Source organism: Dipteris shenzhenensis, chromosome 15 (assembly GCF_047967505.1).
Source record: "Dipteris shenzhenensis isolate YYH24624 ecotype China chromosome 15, Dip_SZ_1.0, whole genome shotgun sequence".
Taxonomy (NCBI): domain Eukaryota; kingdom Viridiplantae; phylum Streptophyta; class Polypodiopsida; order Gleicheniales; family Dipteridaceae; genus Dipteris; species Dipteris shenzhenensis.
In genome coordinates, this window is record NC_141610.1 from 1,035,366 (window position 1) to 1,055,066 (window position 19,701).

General features: G+C 42.1%; 1 protein-coding gene across 10 annotated transcripts in view; it reads left to right on the top strand.

Moving 5' to 3' along the window:
• The first annotated feature begins 7,760 nt into the window (after positions 1-7,760).
• The window catches only part of LOC147893185 (RNA-binding protein 1-like), a 93,341-nt gene continuing 81,400 nt past the window's right edge, over positions 7,761-19,701 (top strand). For 2 of the 10 annotated variants that reach the window (XM_087385927.1, XM_087385936.1), the window contains exon 1: positions 7,761-7,900. The gene's annotated coding sequence lies outside the window, so the exon portion shown is untranslated. Of the gene's footprint in view, positions 7,923-8,029; positions 8,136-12,614; positions 12,725-19,701 lie in introns of all 10 variants that reach the window. The other 8 variants (XM_087385930.1, XM_087385935.1, XM_087385928.1 and 5 more) reach the window with 7 other exon arrangements.

Here is a 19,701-nt window from a genome sequence, read left to right on the forward strand (position 1 = left end):
GGCATTTAAGCGTTCTACCTGACTGATTCTCAACCAAGGCCAGCCATTTCTGAAATACCTGGAACACATCACTCTTCCGAGCTATAGAGTAAGCCCACACTTTCCTAGTTGCATCATCAATGAATGTCACATAGTATTCAGCCCCGCCTAATGACCGTGTAGGCATGGGACCACATACGTCTGAATGCACCAAATCAAGCATTTCAAACTCTTTCTTTCCCCTTCTTTTATGGGCTGATTTAGTTTGCTTCCCATAGAGACAATGCTCACAAAATTCAAAATCAGAGAAACTCAAATGCGGTACATAACCCAAACGGCATAAGAGTTTCATTCCATTCTGGCTCATGTGCCCCAACCTGCAATGCCACAAAGAAGTGCTTGGCTGCTCGGTTATTGCAACAACATGATCAAATACCCCTGATACATGTAAGGGATACAAAGTCCCACACTTGGCACCCCTAGCCAAAAGCATAGAGCCCTTTTGAATTTTCCAACTTTGAAAGCCAAAAGTGGTGTGAAAACCAGCATCATCTAGCTGACCCATTGAAATAAGACTCTTGGTCAGCTTAGGCACATGTCTCACATGTTTCAAAACAAATGCAGACCCATTTGCAAAAGAAAACTTTATGTCACCTGCTCCCACTATGTCACATGCATAGTCATTTCCAAGATGCACACAACCTGTCTTTCCACTATCATAAGTGGAGAACCATTCCCTATGGGGAGTAACATGGAATGAAGCACCAGAATCCAAAATCCAATCCTGGGAATATGCATCATCTGAAGTGGTAAGCAACTCTGCAGATAAAGTAGACATGAAGAGAACATCATTGTCACTATCATGTGTGACTACATTGATCTCCTCGATCTTCACTTTTCCTTTGTCCTCCCTTGGACTCTCTTCCTTTTGATTTGCACCCCAATTTGCATTCTTTTTCTTATCCTTTTGCTCTCTTTTCAGCTTGTAGCAATCCTTTTTCATATGGCCCTTCTTGCCACAATGGTAACACTCAATGTTTCGTGCCCTGGATTTGCTACGAGACTTCCCTCTTTCTTGGGACTTCCCCCTGAACTGTGATCTGCCCCTTTGCACATTTAAGGCTGCATCCTGCTTGTTGCCATCCATAGACTTCCGTCTAATCTCCTCGGCCAACAAGCTACCCACAACATCATCAAATTTCAGTACTCCTCCAGGTGCAGAGTTACTGACAGCTGTACGGAAGGTATCCCATGAGGATGGCAATGAACATAAGAGAAATATTGCCTTAGTCTCCACGTCAAAATTCATTTTCTAAGCCTGAAGCTGGCTGAAAATAATATTGAATTCATTCAAGTGAGAAGCAATGGAGACCCCTTCCTTCATCTGCAGCTCAAACAACCTCTTCATGAGGTAAACTTTATTAGAGGCAGTTTCCTTCTCATAAGTGGCACACAGTTTCTTCCACAAATCTTCAGTAGTCTGCTCATTTACTACTGTGAAATAAACTGACTCTACAAGATGAAGTCTAATAGTAGACTTTGCTAATGCATCCAACTCATTCCAATCATCCTCAGACATATTTGCAGGCTTAGCTTCAATCCCTGCCAAGGGTTTAATCTGCTTCTTTTGAATAAGCACATCCCTTATTTGTTCTTTCCACAAAGAAAAGTTTGTCCCATCAAACTTTTTAATGCTGAAAAACTCCTTTTCAGACGTGGAAGAGGATGCCATGATGCAAATGAAACAAAATCCCAAATGCTAGTCCCTGCAAGAGAGAATCACACCAAATACCAAGTGCACCCAAATGTGTATGCCACAATAAAGTGAAATATCACCAAAACTCAAAGCTCAAAGCATCAAAAGATGCATCTGACTCATGTGCATATACTATGCATCCATATGAGCAAATCTGGCCCAAAAGAAAATGCCAATAAGTGCCAAATGACTCAAGCATAAACACCGTCCACTGGCATATGCATCAATTATATCTCATCCAAGAGAGCATAGCACTATCAGTGCATCACCAACAATGTGTCAAAGCTGTCCCTCAGCATAAAATAGCATCCATGTGCAAAGCGTCCATAAAAAATAGCATCCCACAAGGCAATTTGGGCCTATCAGCGCATCCAACAAGGACCGCAATGCATCCAAATGGCCTATAAATCATCCATTGCAACCCAATGCACACCACGAATGAGCACACACTGCAACCAGAGTGATCTGCATAAGGTATGCTCAAGAAATCATAGTCCCACAGTAATGAGCGCTACTGAAAATAGAACCTGAGATGCCTCAAAACATGGGTGCCATTGCATAATCGGAATCAGCAAGAAAATCTACAAATATCTCTCTTCTGCCAGAACTCCAAAATCCCAACCGATGAGTGAGAAATGGGAGTCAACACTTATCCATTGCCATGTGGCATAAATCTAAGGTTTCAAAACCTTAGAATGAAAAATGCATAACAGAGAGACGAAATCGAATACACAGAGATCTATAACTCTGAAAATCCTCCACCAAATCGCGCAAGAACTGACAGGTAGGGGTTTTTGGGCGTCCGAAACGCAATGGGACAGACGGTTTTGGAAACCGTGGTCTCAATCACTGGGTCCAACACACGGGCTGAAAAACGTTTTTGGAAACAGAGCTGTTTGTAAACTCCACCGGAGTGCGAATGATGAGCAACATAGAAGTTTTAGGACCTCCTGAGTCCACCGGAACTGACAGATCTGCAAATGGTTGCTCCAAACTTGAGTTCCAACACCCGGGCAAAAAACGCAGGAACTGACACAGTGACTCAGAAACCCAATGAAATGATCCCAGATTCAGGAATGAAGGTGTTTCCAGGCTCCTGAAGTAATGTGGACACCAAAAGCAAGCAATAGTTGCCTCTACAAGTCAATACGGAGTCTCTGTCATCGAACGTAACAGGGAAAAGCTCAAAAAACGACTTTTTCTTTGAAAGCTCTTAACAGGCTCTCAAAACCACTTCGTAAAGCCAAAGTGACTTTTCCAAAGGTTCCTCCAAGGTCTCTGCACACTCGGATGCAAGTAAAGTCGCCCACAAAGCTTCCCACAGAGCTTCTCCTTCCTCCCACAAAGCTGCTGAGCTTCCAAGCATTCACGCACGCTCAGCTAGATCACCCGAGCTCTGATACCAGTTGAGAGTGCTCTCAACGGAAGCAAGAACGGAAGAAGGAGAGAGAGAGACAGAGAGCCACACAAGTTTTGGTGGGTGCAGAACCACCCTAATCTTCTTTTTCATTCATTTATATATGTGTTTGAGTATTGTACATAACTGGGGTTAAGGCACAGTGACCTTTAACCCCCACACAGCTATCCTCTATGCCTTCCTCATCTCTGCATCACTTTTGTGCAGGCGATTTGTAAGGCCCATGCTCAACATGTGCACTCCTATCTCATTGACTTAAGGTGATAGTGGAGAATTGCACACAAAACTATTCTTTAAGTTGGTAAGCACAGTTTTGGTGATCACCTTGAATAGGAGACTTGATCTCAATGCAGTGGCTCTATTGTTGCCTAAACTTGCTAGTACTTTGTGGGTCCTCAAGCATCCAAAAAAGAAATTCCTCATTTTCTTTGAAGCTTTTTGAACTTCTTCTGGCAAGCTAGAAACCTTAACTCCAACATCGTTTGCTATCCAGCACAAGGGGAAATTCCTTAATGAGGTCTTCTTTCTTCCATGGATGCTCTAAGAAACTAGCCTACAAACTACCTCCATTGAATTTGAGTAGTATGAAATCAACCATCTTTGTGTCGACTTGGATTTGAGTATTCGCACAAACAAGGTATCCATCTTTCACATTCACTCCTCTTAAATTTTTTGTGAAGATGTTAACAAAGACAATAGTGGATGCATTGGATGTTGTAGTTGCAAGATTGGCTAGAGCAAAGGACCCATTGGATGTTGTGGAGGAGCTAGTTGGAGGGTATTGAACCTTGGAGTGTGCCTCTACTGAGTCTTCCATGATTAATACAAGGAATAAAAGTTGCAAGGAGAAGGCTTGCAAGGTGCACTGATAGAAAGGAGTAAGTAGGAGTGTGAGCTCAAAAGCTATAGCAAAATCACAATCAATCAATCAACTACAAAACTAAATCCAATCAATCTCGGAGCTGGGACTCAGAAACCAAAGACTGGCATAGTAGTGGCACTTTGATCCGTTATGAAAATATCTTGGATTTGCATCTATTTATTTGTCTCATGCTGTGGCGGGGACGTGGTCTCCACAATCTTTGAACCCTCTAAGCTATGTCCAGAGTGACCCCTCGTCTCTGTCAATCTGCCCTAATAAAAGTTGTGATAGGTAAGACCTCAATAGAATGTAGATCAGTATAGATTAGTACTTAGCAAGGGCCCTAGCATGCCCTTTGCTCAAGCCCATTGGGGCTTGTATAAGCCTTATTTTTGTGCACTTTGTCCCATAGGCCCGCAAGGCCTCCTGAGGGCACTAATACTTCTTTCTTTCTTTCTTTCTCTCCCTTCAGTTATAAAAGACAAGAGCTCCCCCCCCCTCCCCCCCCCAAATTTTAGAAGACAAGGGCCCTCTCTTCCACCCCCCCCCCCTTCCCCCCATTTCAAAAGACAAGAGCTAAAAAAAGTGTCAGAGTGTAAGAAAGTGCCAAAAAGTGATAGAATATGCTAAAATATCAAAAATTGCTCTCATAGTCCTCAACTAGTTGTGATAAAATATGTTAAAAATGAAAAAGGTTGAAAAAGTGCAACATTACCAAAAAGTCTTCTCATAGTCCTCAACCAAGTGGCTTCAACCGGCATGGTGGTATCTCTCTCTCTCTCTCTCTCTCTCTCTCTCTCTCTCTTGCATTGGCTACACCCACCAATCATGCACTAGCCCATATTTATAGCACCTTCAATATACCACAATGAAGGTGCTATATTACAAACTATGTGCCATTACCACATTGTATGAGCCATGTAGTTCCTATTCACCTAAAATATTATCTCTCTCTCTCTCTCTCTCTCTCTCAGCTAACAACATTGGAAGTCCAACGACTAACTTGTGTTATGTCAAGCATGTATATAATGTGCTCCTCCTGTTGCTTGCATCCTCTCCATAGCTTATAGATGTCTTTCTTGTTTGGAGAAACTCTCACGTTATTGTGACAAAAACAATGTCACTACAGAGATACCTTCCTCACTTATGCTATCTGTGCTTTTCTTTCAGTGAGTTGATGCCCACAGGATTCTCATATGGGGCTGCATCGCTTCCACTCTATGACTAATCTCTTGTAAACCCCCATGTGCTACATGGCGGATATTAAGGGAAGCAGTGATGGGGATTACCTCAAAAGTGATAGAGAGAGCCATATGAGAGGAGACCTTCATGTCCAGTTTGGAGGGCGGTGATATCTCCAACCTACCATCATTATGCATTTGTTACGTCACCTTGATTAACTATATTTGGACCATTTTCGGTATGTGGTATTTTCCCCTTCCCGATAGATAATGGATTGCATTTCATTTTCATAGTTTGTAGTTTCTTTCTATATAACTTTTTAATACGAACTAACACTTAGGGAAGGTCCAAACTCTCCCTCCTCTATCATGGTTCCTTGTTGTTCCCTAATCAAATTCTTTGTCAACTTTCAAGAAATTCCTTTTCCTTTGCTTGCCAGAAGCAAAAGCACTGATAGCTAAGTTGGAGCTACCTAAAAGAAAGGAGAGGTTCAAGTCCTATTCGGTGCGTAATCATTTTACTTACTCATAATAAATCAACGATTGGAACCTCATATCATTGTTGAATTGATTCTAATGTTGGTCCTTCTAATGGATAATATCATTGACATTATGTGCCTAGGTTGTTTCGTGTTGTCTTAGAGGAAAATAATATAGCTAATGTAGCCCTCTTTGTAGCTAGCTAATCTAAGCTATGCATGCCTTTTATACTACTAATGCCATCTCTCAACTTAGAGAGTATGATATCTTGGGTGTGCAACTCCTATTGGATTGAAAGATTGGACACTCAAATACTTGGGTGCATGGTAAAGTTTGTAAGGACACAAGCCTGGTAGTCTCTCAAATGACTTGATGTTGTTGCCTTGAATGCTCCCACCAGTTTTGAGACCATAGTCGTGTTCTTTGCTTTGATGGCACTGCTCAAATGGATGCATCTATTGTCTAATTTGAGTCTATTTGCTCAATGGGGAGGTGTTTTTCCTTGCAAAAGTGTCTTTCATTGTTGCCGTTTGGATATTGTATCATTGGTTTCCATGACTTTCAACCCCTCCTCATACCCTAATCAGGTTTATCAATGCTTCTCTCTCTAGTTCTCTTGCAACAAATGACAAACTACATCGCACCATGTGGTACCTTCTTTTAAATAAAGAGAGAAAATCAAGAAATGAGAAATAGTTTATGTTAAATGAGCTAGCTTGAGAGGAGAAACAAGGATTCCCTTTAAGCTTCATGATAGAAATCGAAACTTGTGCACATTCCAAGAGAGCATGAGCGGCATGGAGAACATGGTGCTGGGGATGAATCTCCTTGAAAAGAAAATATGCTCCTAGAAAACACCCTATAGTATATCATAAGCTTATGCAAACTTTCTTTAATTATTATAATTAAGTATAGCATAATTAATTTAGTATCATCTTTCTTTAACGTATGATACAAAGGAGAGGAAAGATCAACTTGAAAATTTGTGCTAAGATATAGTATAAATATCACATAAATGTGCAAGGAAAGAAGTTATATAGACCATGAATTTATTTTAGGGTGCAACTTAGTCCTTACCTTTGCAATCATATACGAGAAAATTAGTTGAGCTTCCATAAATCTAATAATAATCCTCGAGTCAGCCATATAGACTAAATTTGCAGTTAGTGAATTTGGATTTAGTGGTCAATGTACTTGGCATGAGCAATTGTTTTGCCGAATATTGTTGGCTATTGAAGTAAATGCCATCTAATTCGCATGCCTTCAAAGATATTTCCTTTGGTAGCTATTTTTAGAACTGGAACCTACATACTACAACCATGGAAGCTCAAGTCTTTATGAAGATAGATGTAGAAGGTTTGTGAAGAAAAATCATGAGAGAAGGCAAAATCTTGCATTATTTAATTGGAAAAATTTAGAGTGGGTACACACTAAAGGAGAAGTTATTTGCATCTTGCTTATGGAATTTATGCACATTCTCTTACCATAAGGTGAATTAAAGCACACCAATATTTACATTCACATATTGTACAATAAATTGCAGTACCCCCTCCCGTCTCTCAACCCCTCTACCACAAAAAAAATCCCATGATGTATGATGAAACATAATCAACGATCGTTTAGTATGGCTAGTGATGCCCATTAGGTCCCCTGATTAGCATTGGCTTTGTTATAAGTGGAATGGTATATAAAAGCGAAGGCAAATAAAGTACAAACTGTGCATAGAGAAGGATAGGAAAAATTATAAATCGAGATGTATATACTTTATAGTAAAAAGCCACGTGCCCCATCTTACACTCGTGGTACATGACTTCGCTATAAAGATGAATTGGAGTGCACCAATATTTACACTCATTCATTGAACAATAAAATACAGTCTAAAAAACCTTCAATGTATGATAAAACATAATTCATGATCATTTTGAGTCACACGGATGTATGGCTAGTGATGCAAATCAAGTTCATTATTGGCATTGGTTTTATTATAGTTGGAATCCTAGGACATAAATGTAACCTAGGATTCCATGAGAATTATAAGTCGTGTAATTATAAATGAGTTAGAATTATCAATCTTTTGCTCATTCTCACAAGCAAGGTCGCAAAAAAACACCATAAACCCTGGAAGAAAGGTCATGAGAAGTCCATGATTTAAACCCGGCTTCCTGGGGGTTTTCTTTGCCGTAAATATCGTTGGACTGCTCACTGAATCGTTCGACAGCCGCCATGTGAGTCCCTGTACTACATGAGGCACTCGTTGGATTATTTTACTTTTTTTTTTTTGCTTGATACCTCTACAACGATTGACACCATCTCCTTCTTTCTGTTTTACGACCATCTCTTTTGTCATTGCTCAGCAATTGGTATAATTGGATCCGATAAACAGGCTGCAGCTTCACCCTAACATCATATCCTCGACTTTGCTGGACTACGAAGCTGAAGGGTTCTGATCGGGAACACAAGGTTTCTCGCACATAATGCGCTATAGTTTGATCCGATCATAGTGAGAGCATTAACATACATGGAAATCATATGCTTCAAGATCTAATTCAGCCTTTCAGTCAAGAATTTTGTCCGTGGGCTCAGTATGTAATAAGTTTCTACCGAAACTTTCAAGACTTAAAATTTGTAGCTTGATCGACAGAAGCGTTTTTCGGCCACGTCATGGGCAATTAAGTCAGCTATTCAGAAGTTGGCGGCTCTTCATGCTCCAGTTGAGACGGCCTAAGCCAATGAGATACTTGATTACGAGCTTGGCAACTGCTCATGCTGAAGTGTCTTATACAACCCTTGCTTCCTTCCAGCGTGTTAAATGCTACCATATACCGAAGAATGGCCTATAATATCCACACCACAAGCCGAAACGTCCTAGAACTGAGACCGCTGAAATAGGCCAAGAAGGGCTTGGTAGGTGTCTACTGCATTGACATAATGGCTTGCCCTTCTTGCTGTAGATGCCTCCACCAAGAGTGGGCATAATCTTCAAGGTGAAGAACAACAAATCTGATTTTACCTTGATCACCCTTTGGATATAGAAGGAAGTAGTCATCCATCTTGTTGAGCCATTCCTCCAATTCCTCAGGAGAGGTAGAATCACCTTTGAACTTAGGAAGTATAATCTTGTCTTTCATATCCTTATCTTGATGAAAAGATCCTTTTGGTTCAATAGATTTTAACTGTTTGCATATATTGCTGGAATGTCATTGCTGCCCTAAGGTCTGCTAGTAGCAATTTATATTCATGGAATTTTTGACACAACTTTTCAGCTGTTGAACTGTTACTATTAGGAGCCTTACCATGTGCTGAATCCTTATCCATAGGAGCTATAACTCCACTAGAGTGATAGGTCCTTCGGGCATAAGCCATAAAACCAACTAGGTCAGCTACATGTACAGGATCATCATCATCATCATCATCATCTGAACCTAAGTCTCCATCAATTTGGGGGATCCAAAGGTCTCTTCTCATCATAGATTTGGCTTCTCTTGAACTGGTCAAATCTTTTATTAAGAGTGGCGGACATGTTCTGCATCCTTTGGTCAATCCTCTGATTATTGGTCTTGATCTCATTGGTTAACTCCTTGAATATCTGTAGCATTGGATCCATACAACTCTTTATAATCAGCTCCTGGTTAAGGGATATTTGTACATGAGGAGTTGCTGCCAAATCCCCTTGAATATTGCTAACATGAGGATCATTGGGCTCAGAAACTACAGCTTGATCATCAATTGCTTCCTTCTCTGAGATGGAATTAAGGATTCCCATTGGTTGCTTACTAGTAGACCTCTTTACAGGCATCTTTAATGACTCGAATCAAGAGTAAATGCATTGTCTTAAGCCCTGATCAAGAATATCAAACTTTATTAGTTGCATCCATGGAGCTAGGCGACCATGTGTACTAAAGCTGACCCAAAATGGAGTTATAAATCTGAATTTCCGCAGCATTTCTTCTATTCCAGCTAGTCGAATTTGCTCATAGCTCCTCCATTTGAGCTCATATCTCCACGAACGTTTAGGAGCAGCACCTAGAGGCTATGGCAACCAGAACAAGCCAACTATGACAAGGTTGGGTACATTCAACTAGTAGATCATTGACTGGCTGTCCATTCCACCTGCGACTGGAATTCGAGTGCAATATGGGGTCAAACCCTACTAATTTTGTGATTCCAGCACATAGGAATGATTGGGAGATCAAGGGCTTTCCATTGATGCAAAAAGCCCCAAAATTTGATGCACTTCGAAAATCAGGGTTTCCCAAAGCCTGCCATGTTACAGCTCGCAACAGAGAGCACTTCTGGCGCTGAATTTTTGCACAGAGGTAGGCCCTAGGCTCAAGAGTAGATGCTCCAAATTTCAAAGTAATTGGACAAAGAATTTCCCACAAATTCCCATGAAAAGTGCTCTGATACCAATGCAACAGAACTGCTCCTAACTGACAGTAAACACCACTAAATTGGTAGAATATGCAGGAAAGTTAGAGTAGTGAAGTACCTTATGTTTTAGGAAAAAGGTAGGAGTGGAAGGTCATGGGCTGGACCTACAATAGAGACTTGTGAGGGACTGCACAAGGACAGGAGGAATCAATCCTTATTAGAATTCAGCTGAGTAATGGAACTCTTGCTGTGTATTCTGTTTCAGTAATGTAGTACAAATCATGAATGAATGCCAAGTACAACTAGGGCCCTTATATAGGTATCGCCTAGGTGAGTACAAAACAATATTGCATATGGGATTACCTGCTAGGATGCCACGTGGCAACTTATGGTATCCCCTAAAGAAAGGAAAAACACTTGCAAGCCAATAAAGGCCTTTCCACTAACTTTTAGCCTAAGTAAAAGCCACCCGCTGTTACAGACACAGATCAAATATAGATGTGTTTGGACGGATGTCTAGATGATGCTTTAAGGAATTGAAGCATGTGGTGACCCATGTTCCATACAAAATCAGGCTAAGAAGTGGATTACAATCCTCTGATGTGACAATGGACAAGAATACAATGCCTTTTGTAGGCATCATGATTCATGGCATCAAATGAGAGTGGGTAGGTAGGTTAGCGATGAAGACGAAGAGGATAAGATAATCGAGAGGTGATAAAATGAAGGAAGAACAATGAATGGTCTGTGTTCTTCTTGTCGAACTTCCTCCTTACCAGCTAGGCATTCTCTCTCCATAATCCTATGAACCCCTTGACAATTGTCGCCGATAAGTATTGTGCTATTACAAACAGCAGTCGTGATAAAAGCTGTGAATTCACTAAAACTCCACATGATTCTTTGTCTCTAGGCCCCAGTCTTTTGATAAAACTATGAATTCACTAAAACTCTGCATAATAATTCATCTCTAGGCCCTGATCTTTTGGTTAAATTATCATTGATACAAGTGTAACATCATCCAATAAGTGTAAGATCATTGATACAAGTGTAACATCATCCAATAAGTGTAAAAACTGTGATTTCAAACTTCACAATCCCATTCCAAATCAATCCAATTCTACTTCTGAGAGCTGCCAATATGTAACAAGCTAGGTCAAGTTGTGCCTAATTTGCATATGATGGTTTGAATTCACATCTATGTATTCCAATGTTTTTTGAAAGTGAAAATAAATATACGTGGCTGGTGTATGCAAGATATTCATCTCTCGAATTGCAATATGAGTACATAAACGGCATCTAGATAATATGTCCTTATCTTTTGTATCCATATTTTTCACTCAAGACTTCTTCAAGACGATAATATACCCAACAACGCCCAGCAAGGGCCACTTCCCTCGGGTTATAATTCTTTGGGAAAGGAAGTGCACTGCCTCCCCACCTACATTATGTGTGGTTATAACAAATAGTTACATAGTATTATAAAAATATATGTAATTGCTTGTTCTTACAAAACGTGCAAAACTTTGTTCTCGAAATATATTTGCTCAATCTAAATTCTTACAGCATCTACTATTCTGTCTCCGGTGCTTTCAATAGGCATATGATATCATTTTCCAAGCATACCCACTATCGCCTCCTGCTCTCCAACTTGGCACTGTCTACTTTTGTTGACACTTCATAGCCAAGTATTTTGCTACTATCTTATGCTTTCACCTTTTCCTCCTCAACAATACCATTTGATCGAATTACCATTCTTACTTTTGTCCTCAATCTATATTGTCGCATTCTAAACCCACAAAACGGCGAGTGCAAGGTGCTGATATGTAAATATAGTGCCCTGGGAAGTAAGACGATCTCTCTTGCACTCTGGGATATGCTTGGCATGTAGAACCTACTGAGTGCGCGGCTGTAGGAGTTAGATGTCGTTCTATCGCGGGGTTTGTGTACGTGTGGGCGAAATTGTATGAAGATGGGCGGATGAGCAATTACATGAGAGTGCGAGCGTTGCAACGAAAACTAGAAATGTGGACCGCTAGCACTAATTGGATCTGCCTGCGTGGCCTACTGGTGCTTGCCTTAGCTGTTCAGATGCGTATCACTTGGGTATCGGGAAGGCGAAACTCTGGTGCCTGGTCACCTTGAACTTGGGTTGGTAGTGAGTTAACCCAAGGTCGACATTTTGCCTCATCTTAGCTTTGTCTGTGTCCGCGAGGATGTGAAACAAAGGCGCGAAAGAACCACTCTCCAAAAGTTGGAGGCAAGACTGCCCGGGAACGTTGCCGAGATGTTGATATAGACTTAGGGCACTTGGAAGCTGGCCATTCTTGTAGAGGCACTGGGCACCTGATGTCACATGCAGGTTTTGCCCAAATACAACGAATGATCGCCGCTCCTTTTGATTTTTTTGCTGTTCACAGATCTTGCTAATTGTAGGTTGGCTGATTGAATCAGTTCCTGCTGCCACAGTGTGGCTTCTTTTGATTTGCTGCAGATCATTGCTTAAGATCGCCCTCAATCGCTTCTTCAATTAGATTGCTGCCTGAAGATCTTCTTTGGCTTTGATTGCAGGTTTTGTTGGTGAAGGCATTGCTGCCTTTGTGCTACCCACCCGCTCCTCTGTGGATTTGCTGCTGCTACTTTGTTCTTTTCGCAGGAAGAAGAGCTTTTAAAAAAAAAGGGTTGGTGAAGATTCTACCCCTTTATCTGATGTGAGAACTTTAACACATTTCCCAGTTTGGTTTTCAATCATGGCCCACGGATTCCGTAAAGTACTTGAGGGTCTCAGACTTCTCCTTCAGGAAGTACACCCATGTCTTCCTAGAGTAATCGTCTACGAATGTCAGGAAATAAACCTCCTACTGATTTGACATTCAAAGGACCACATATGTCAGAATGTAACAGCTCAAGGATATCTTTTTTCCTTGAACCTTCTTTGGAAACTTTTCGCAGTTGTGCTTTCCCATGATACAGCCTTTGCAAATCATCTTCTCTTGACGAAGATGAGGCAATCCATTCATGAAACCTTCTTTGTTCTGAAGGACTAGGCTTTTTATGTTCAAATGACCAAAACTTTCATGCCATGGGACTTCTTTCTTGCTCAAATGAGAGATGTAGGCCTCGAGTTAGGTATAGATGATGTCAATTCATAAAGGCCATCTTCTTCAATTCCCTTGGCTGTGATTTTGACATCATCAGCCCTGTCTCGAATGAGACATTCCCCTTCATCAAATTTTACCTTCTTGTTTTGTTTAGTAATGGCACCAATAGATAGAATGTCTTTTGTGGAACATACAATATGATATATAGGTCCCATATATCTTTATTCAGCATTTGTATTGGTAAATTACTTGTACCCTTGAACTCTAGAGTCTCCTAGTTCTACATGGTCAATGCCACTTTTCTCTAAGCAGAGAACGACTTCTTGTGCGGAGTGATGTGACCGGACACTTCAGAGTCAATGATTCATGACTCATCATCAGCTTGGCCAAACTTATTTGGTCTTGAGATAGCCAAGCTCTCAGAATCAGTAGTCTGGTGCATGGCTTCATTAGCGGTGTCTATACCACTACGTTTAGACCCATGTTTACCCATATTTGCGATGACACTCGGAAGGCGTCCCACTCCGTTTAGACCCGCGTTTACCCATATTTGTGATGACACTTGGAAGCGTGGCCAGGCTTCCCACAGTTAAAGCATTGTCCTTCTTGGTTTCATTCCGTTCATGATGATCTTCTTTATCATGTTGACATTGAGAAGTAGAATTCTGCTTTGGTTTAGGGCTGAATTGGGGTTTTTGATTTTGTCTTTTATTTTTAGCCATAAAGGCTATATCATCCTGATTACCTAACTTTTTGCTATGCCTTTTGGTTTTCTCAATGATGAGGTAACCATGCAATTGAGTTAAAGTGGGAGGATGCTCTCTATAAGAGAGCATGATGACAAAACTATCCCACAAGTGTGGAAGACTATTGAGAAGCAGCTCAACTACCTGTGGATCGTGCATCTTCTCACCAAGCATTGCTAGTTGATCTATCAGGTCTTTTAGCTGATTCAAACAACCAACTATTGCTCTTCTCTCAGTATGAGGATCTCCTGGCTACTGTAAGCCCTTCTCTCAATGTGAAAGGATAACAGGGTTTGAGATGATTATGCGAGCATAGCTCTCAATGACGAGGATCAAGTGGGTAAAACAGGGCCCTTGTAATACAAGTGGCAATTTGTATTGCCCTTCTCTGTGAAAACTGAGGATCGACCAATCAATGAACTAGGATATACAAATGTAAGAGGCAGCTACTGCTGCCCTTCTTTGTAGGCCTTGCTGTGGATGGCCTGTGTCTGCAGACAAGTGCTCTCTCTCTCTCTCTCTCTCTCTCTCTCTCTCTTTGTGCGTTGGTTTGCAGGTTTTGCCCCAAATACAGCGAATGATCGCCGCTCCTTTTGATTTTTTTGCTGTTCATAGATCTTGCTAATTGCAGGTTGGTTGATTGAACCAGTTCCTGCTGCCACAATGTGGCTCATTTGATTTGCTGCAGATCGTTGCTTAAGATTGCCGTCAATCGCTTCTTCAATTAGATTGCTGCCTGAAGATCTTCTATGGCTTTCATTGCAGGTTTTGTTGGTGAAGGCATTGCTGCCTTTGTGCTCCCCCCCTGCTCCTCTGTGGATTTGCTGCTGCTACTTTGTTCTTTTTGCAGGAAGTGCTCATGTCGAGATAACATGACCTTGGATGGGTCAGTCAGCATTTCCCTTTGGAGGACTGACAATTGTAAGGAAATAGTATTTGTGCTTTTATATAGTCAAATGGATTTTATGTCAAGGTCATCGGTAAGGGTGATTTGCATGAGTAGATGAATCCAAAGGTCAAAGGTCTAGGTGTTCCTATTCACGGATTTTGCACAGGGGCAAATGATTTTAAGGAATCCCAAGAGGGCGTAAAAAGGGGCATCTAGAGGAGCCTTAATTAATGGACATGTGGCAATCTAGATTCATCTAGGGAGATTCGGGGTTCTGTAGAGAAAAACATATGTGAAATGAAATGATTGAATTATTCGAATCTTGTGAGAATACTGCAGAGCATGGCTGGGAGGAAATTCTTGGGTGTTGAAAGCAATGGAAGCTCAAAAATGGAAGCACAAAGGAGAAAAACGAGATGCTGTAATAGATTGCTGCAAAACTGAAGTATGTAGGCTCAAGGAAGAGCCAACATAACAAAACCCTAGGGCTAACTGCCCTAACTGGACTAAGTGTCCTAACTGACCTAGATGGTACATAAACTAACTGTACCAATAGTCCTAACTAACTATAACTAGGCCTACAAGGCACATACCAAGGTATAAGTGGCATCTATGGATAGCCCACGAGATGGCCTACAAACCTCTCTCCATGGTATTGACTGAAGTATCCTGATGTGTCAAGGAGCCAACGGGGTATCTTTTTGGGCTCTTGAATTTCTGCTCTTTCCTAGTCAAGAGCCCTGTGCAAATGATCATGATCAATGATAGGCATATTAGGCTGAATTTCTGGCTGCACATGTGGCTGCAGAGGAGGTATAACCGTAGATGGAACATCATCCCGAGCATCGGATGGGAACAAAGGCATCAAACTGTCAAATATGTCAGGGGCATCAACAATGGGCTGTTTTTGACAGTCTAGCAAAGGCATAGTGTAAGATTCATCAAACACAACATCCCGATTGACAAAACACTTGCCCGTGCGGGGTTGAGATAGCATATAGCCCTTGCTCTCTGAACTATACCCAAGAAAAATGCACTTGACAGCGTTATCATCCAACCTAGTGCGTTTCTGTGAAGGCACATGAGCATAAGCTAAGCATCCAAAAGTCCTCATGTGGGAAATGCGAGGCTTACGACCCGTCCAAGCCTCACAAGGTGTGATAGTCTGCAATGCCTTTGTAGGACATCTATTCAAGATGTAATTTGCACACATGACCGCATCCAACCACAACTTATTAGGCAAATGTTTGCCTTTCAACATGCATCTGGCCATTTCCATCACTGATCTATTCTTCCGCTCAGCCATGGGATTCTATTGAGGAGTATAAGGGACTGCGCATCGATGATTGATGCCACGGGAAGCCCAAAAAACAGCAAACTCCTTCGACATGTATTCACCCCCCCTCTCTGTATTAAGGTGAGCAATGTGCAGCCCACTCTCATTCTCAGCCAAGGCAATAAAGTGCTTGAAGCATGAAGAAACTTCAGATTTGGATTTCAATGCGAAAATCCAAGTGTACCTGGTGAAATCATTAATAAAAGTAACAAAATAATAGAACCCCCCAAGAGTTGCAACCTTCATGGGTCCACAAACATCACTATGAACTAGATAAAGCTTGTGTGAAGCACCAACTCTCCCATCCTTGGGAAATGCAGCACGGTGCATCTTACCAAGCAAGCATGGTTCACAAAGATGTTTGGTAGGCATATGCATTTTGGGAAGATCCAGAACCATATCTTCCTTATATAACTTCACCAGGGCTCCAAAATTGAGGTGTCCAAACCTCTCATGCCACAAATGAGTATCTGCCATGGTAGAATCAAGAGCAAAGGCATGTGCATCGGCAAGTTCAGCATCATCATCTGAACATCTGTCATAAGCATCAAGTCTATAAAGACCCCTAGACAATGTGCCAGTTAAAACCATGGTAAAGGCATGTGTAGCATCATACACTGCACACCTCACATCATCAAAAAGAACCTGAAAGCCACATGTAGCAATAGCTGGAATAGAAATGAGGTTCTCACGAATGCCTGGAACATAAAGCACATGCTCTAGAGTAACAATACCACCAGAGACAGAAGTAAGAGCAACTTGCCCAATACCTTTCACGGTATATGATGCATTATTGGCACATGTGGGAAGTGATGTGCTTGCTAGCACCACTATCAAAGGAGGAGGCATCACGAACATCTGAAACTGCCATACAAGCATCATGAACATTAGGATTATACTGACATGTAACCAAGAAAGCCCAATGCTGGTCTTGTGCGAAATTAGTGGACTCATGTCGATCTTCTGCACTAGAAGAACCAGATACTGCAAGACAGACTCTTTCTTTTTCTTTTCAAATGCTATGTGCTTCCTGCATTCGGAACTATCATGCCCAGGTTTCTAGCAATAATTACATCTCTTCTTCTTTTTGTTATTCCCTGAAGAAGAGGCACCATGTGAATGATCAGCATGGGAATGAGTGTTGGAATCGGAGTCCTAGTGTGTGTGGTCCTAGAGTCCTAGGAGTGTCCTACAGTTGTGAGTGTGAAGAGTCTTGAGGCCACTTGTGCCACCTCATGTGGTAGATGTGATTCCTCCCCTAGATTATAGGATCTGGATTCTCTTGTGTGTGACCTCATCTATGAGGTGTCTGTGTGGGAAGATAAGGCTTGCCCAGCCTATAAAAGAGGCTATGTACTTGCTGTGAAAATACAATCCATCAACATCAGTTTGTGCCTCAGCTCTTGTCTCCAATCATGCGTCTCTCACCCTCTCCCCATTTTCAACAGTTGGTATCAGAGCAGGTCTTCCCTGACTGAGCCTTACCTCCACCGCACGTCGCCATCTCTATGTTGTTGACCAGTAGGCCGTTCCAGTTCTGTCCGCTATCTTCCCTGATGCTGCGCCATTCTGCCCGCCATCAGCCTCAAGAATGACGATGTTGTCCGCGCTGATGTTACCTCTTGCCCGCTATCTCCTCCGCTAACTCCTCTGCTTGCTACCTCTCTCCTCCCTCGCAATCTGCTGCCGCCTCTCTGCTCTCCTCCTTCTGCCCCTGACCTACGACAGCTCCTGCAATGATGTTGGCGGCGTCTCGCATGTACCAGCGACTGACGACCTTGTGAGGGCCGTGGCCATCGACTCGCACGTCACAGCTCTTCTGGTTTGTAGCTCACGCTTCCGTGCTGATTTGTGTTGCCCACGCTTCAACAAACTGTTCCGCCTTTGCTCAGCTTGATTGCCCTACTGTGAACTCGGAGGTATGTTGCACTATCTTGCTGCCCGTGTCAAAATCACTGCCACATTTGGAGGGGATTCAGACCGACCTGAAGAGCGGCTTGTTCCAGCCCATTTTTTAGCCCAAAACCCTAAATTGCGCTTTTCAAGAATTTTGCCTCATTTTGGGTGAATTTGTTGGGGCTTTTATGGTCTGAAGCTTCCCTAGTATTGCTAGAACACTATGCTCTAGGAAATTTTGAAAAGTCCCAATTTTTTGCAAACCCTAATTTTGAACAAGCCTGCAGTGTTGCTGTTTCTGGTCTATCTTTCCATGAGGTGATAGATGAAGAGTGGGCTTTCTAGAGTCATGTGTGTTAGGTACTCTGCCTTGGGTAGTCCCCCTAAAATGATGTAATAATTTGTCATTTTGTGTGCCTTGTCCTATAAAAGGCTCCACTTATTTCCATGTACCTAGTTAGGAGACAGGGGGTTGTTATGTCTTCCTTTATCAGGCCTGGCCTAGTTCCAGGATGTTGGTGTACTCCCTAGACCTATGAGTTGGTCATGCATCCATGCTCAGATTTGAGTATCTGATCACGTTGACACCTAAGCCATGAGAGTGCTTGGTTCAACCTCTGAATTATGCTCAGCTGTTAGCCTACGAGATTGCTTGGGATGCACAGCCTGGATGATGTCATAGTTTCTCACCCTAGCTTCGAAGGGGGGTTTGTTGGAATCGGAGTCCTAGTGTGTGTGGTCCTAGAGTCCTAGGAGTGTCCTACAGTTGTGTGAGTGTGAAGAGTCTTGAGGCCACTTGTGCCACCTCATGTGGTGGATGTGATTCCTCCCCTAGATTATAGGATCTAGATACTCTTGTGTGTGACCTCATCTATGAGGTGTTTGTGTGGGAAGATAAGGCTTGCCCAACCTATAAAAGAGGCTATGTACTTGCTGTGAAAATACAATCCATCAACATCAGTTTGTGCCTCAGCTCTTGTCTCCAATCATGCGTCTCTCACCCTCTCCCCATTTTCAACAATGAGAGGGTTTTCGAGTTGCAACCTTGCCTTTACCTTTGTGATGGGCAGCAAATGCTTGATCACTCGCCATAGAAGCATTGCGATTCACACGACTTTGCTCCTCCTGAAGACGAAGAGCAACGAACTGGTCAAATGAGAAATGATTGGCATCACCCCCTGCAACCAACCTCAATGTAGTAGCAAAGCCTTGATATGAATTAGGCAATGCATAAAGGGTAGTAGAAACCAGCTAAGAATCAGGCATAATCTCATCAATGTTGGCCAACTGCTCTTTCAAATCCTTCACATTAGTGAGATAGGCATCCATGTTACCACCCTCATCAAGCTTCAAATCTTTCAACTGCTTGCGGAGATCGATATAAAGATGCAAGTTGATCCCATGCTTGCTTAGCTGTCTTGCAAGACCGAATATGAGAAATAATAACCCGTTTCATTGAAAAGCAATCAAGGCATGTGCTTTGGCACCACGACCATCCCACTGAATTTGCTCTTGTGAAGGAGGCAAAGCACCTGGAGCAGGAGGTGCAGGTGTCCTAGCAGTACCATTAGAACCATCACCTGAAGACCCATCACTTGAAGAAGCAGAGACTGTAGGTGTAGCACGAGAAGTAGCAGTGCGTGTAGGCCTAGCCTCTGAACCTGAAACATGCAAAAATTCTTGGCAACCA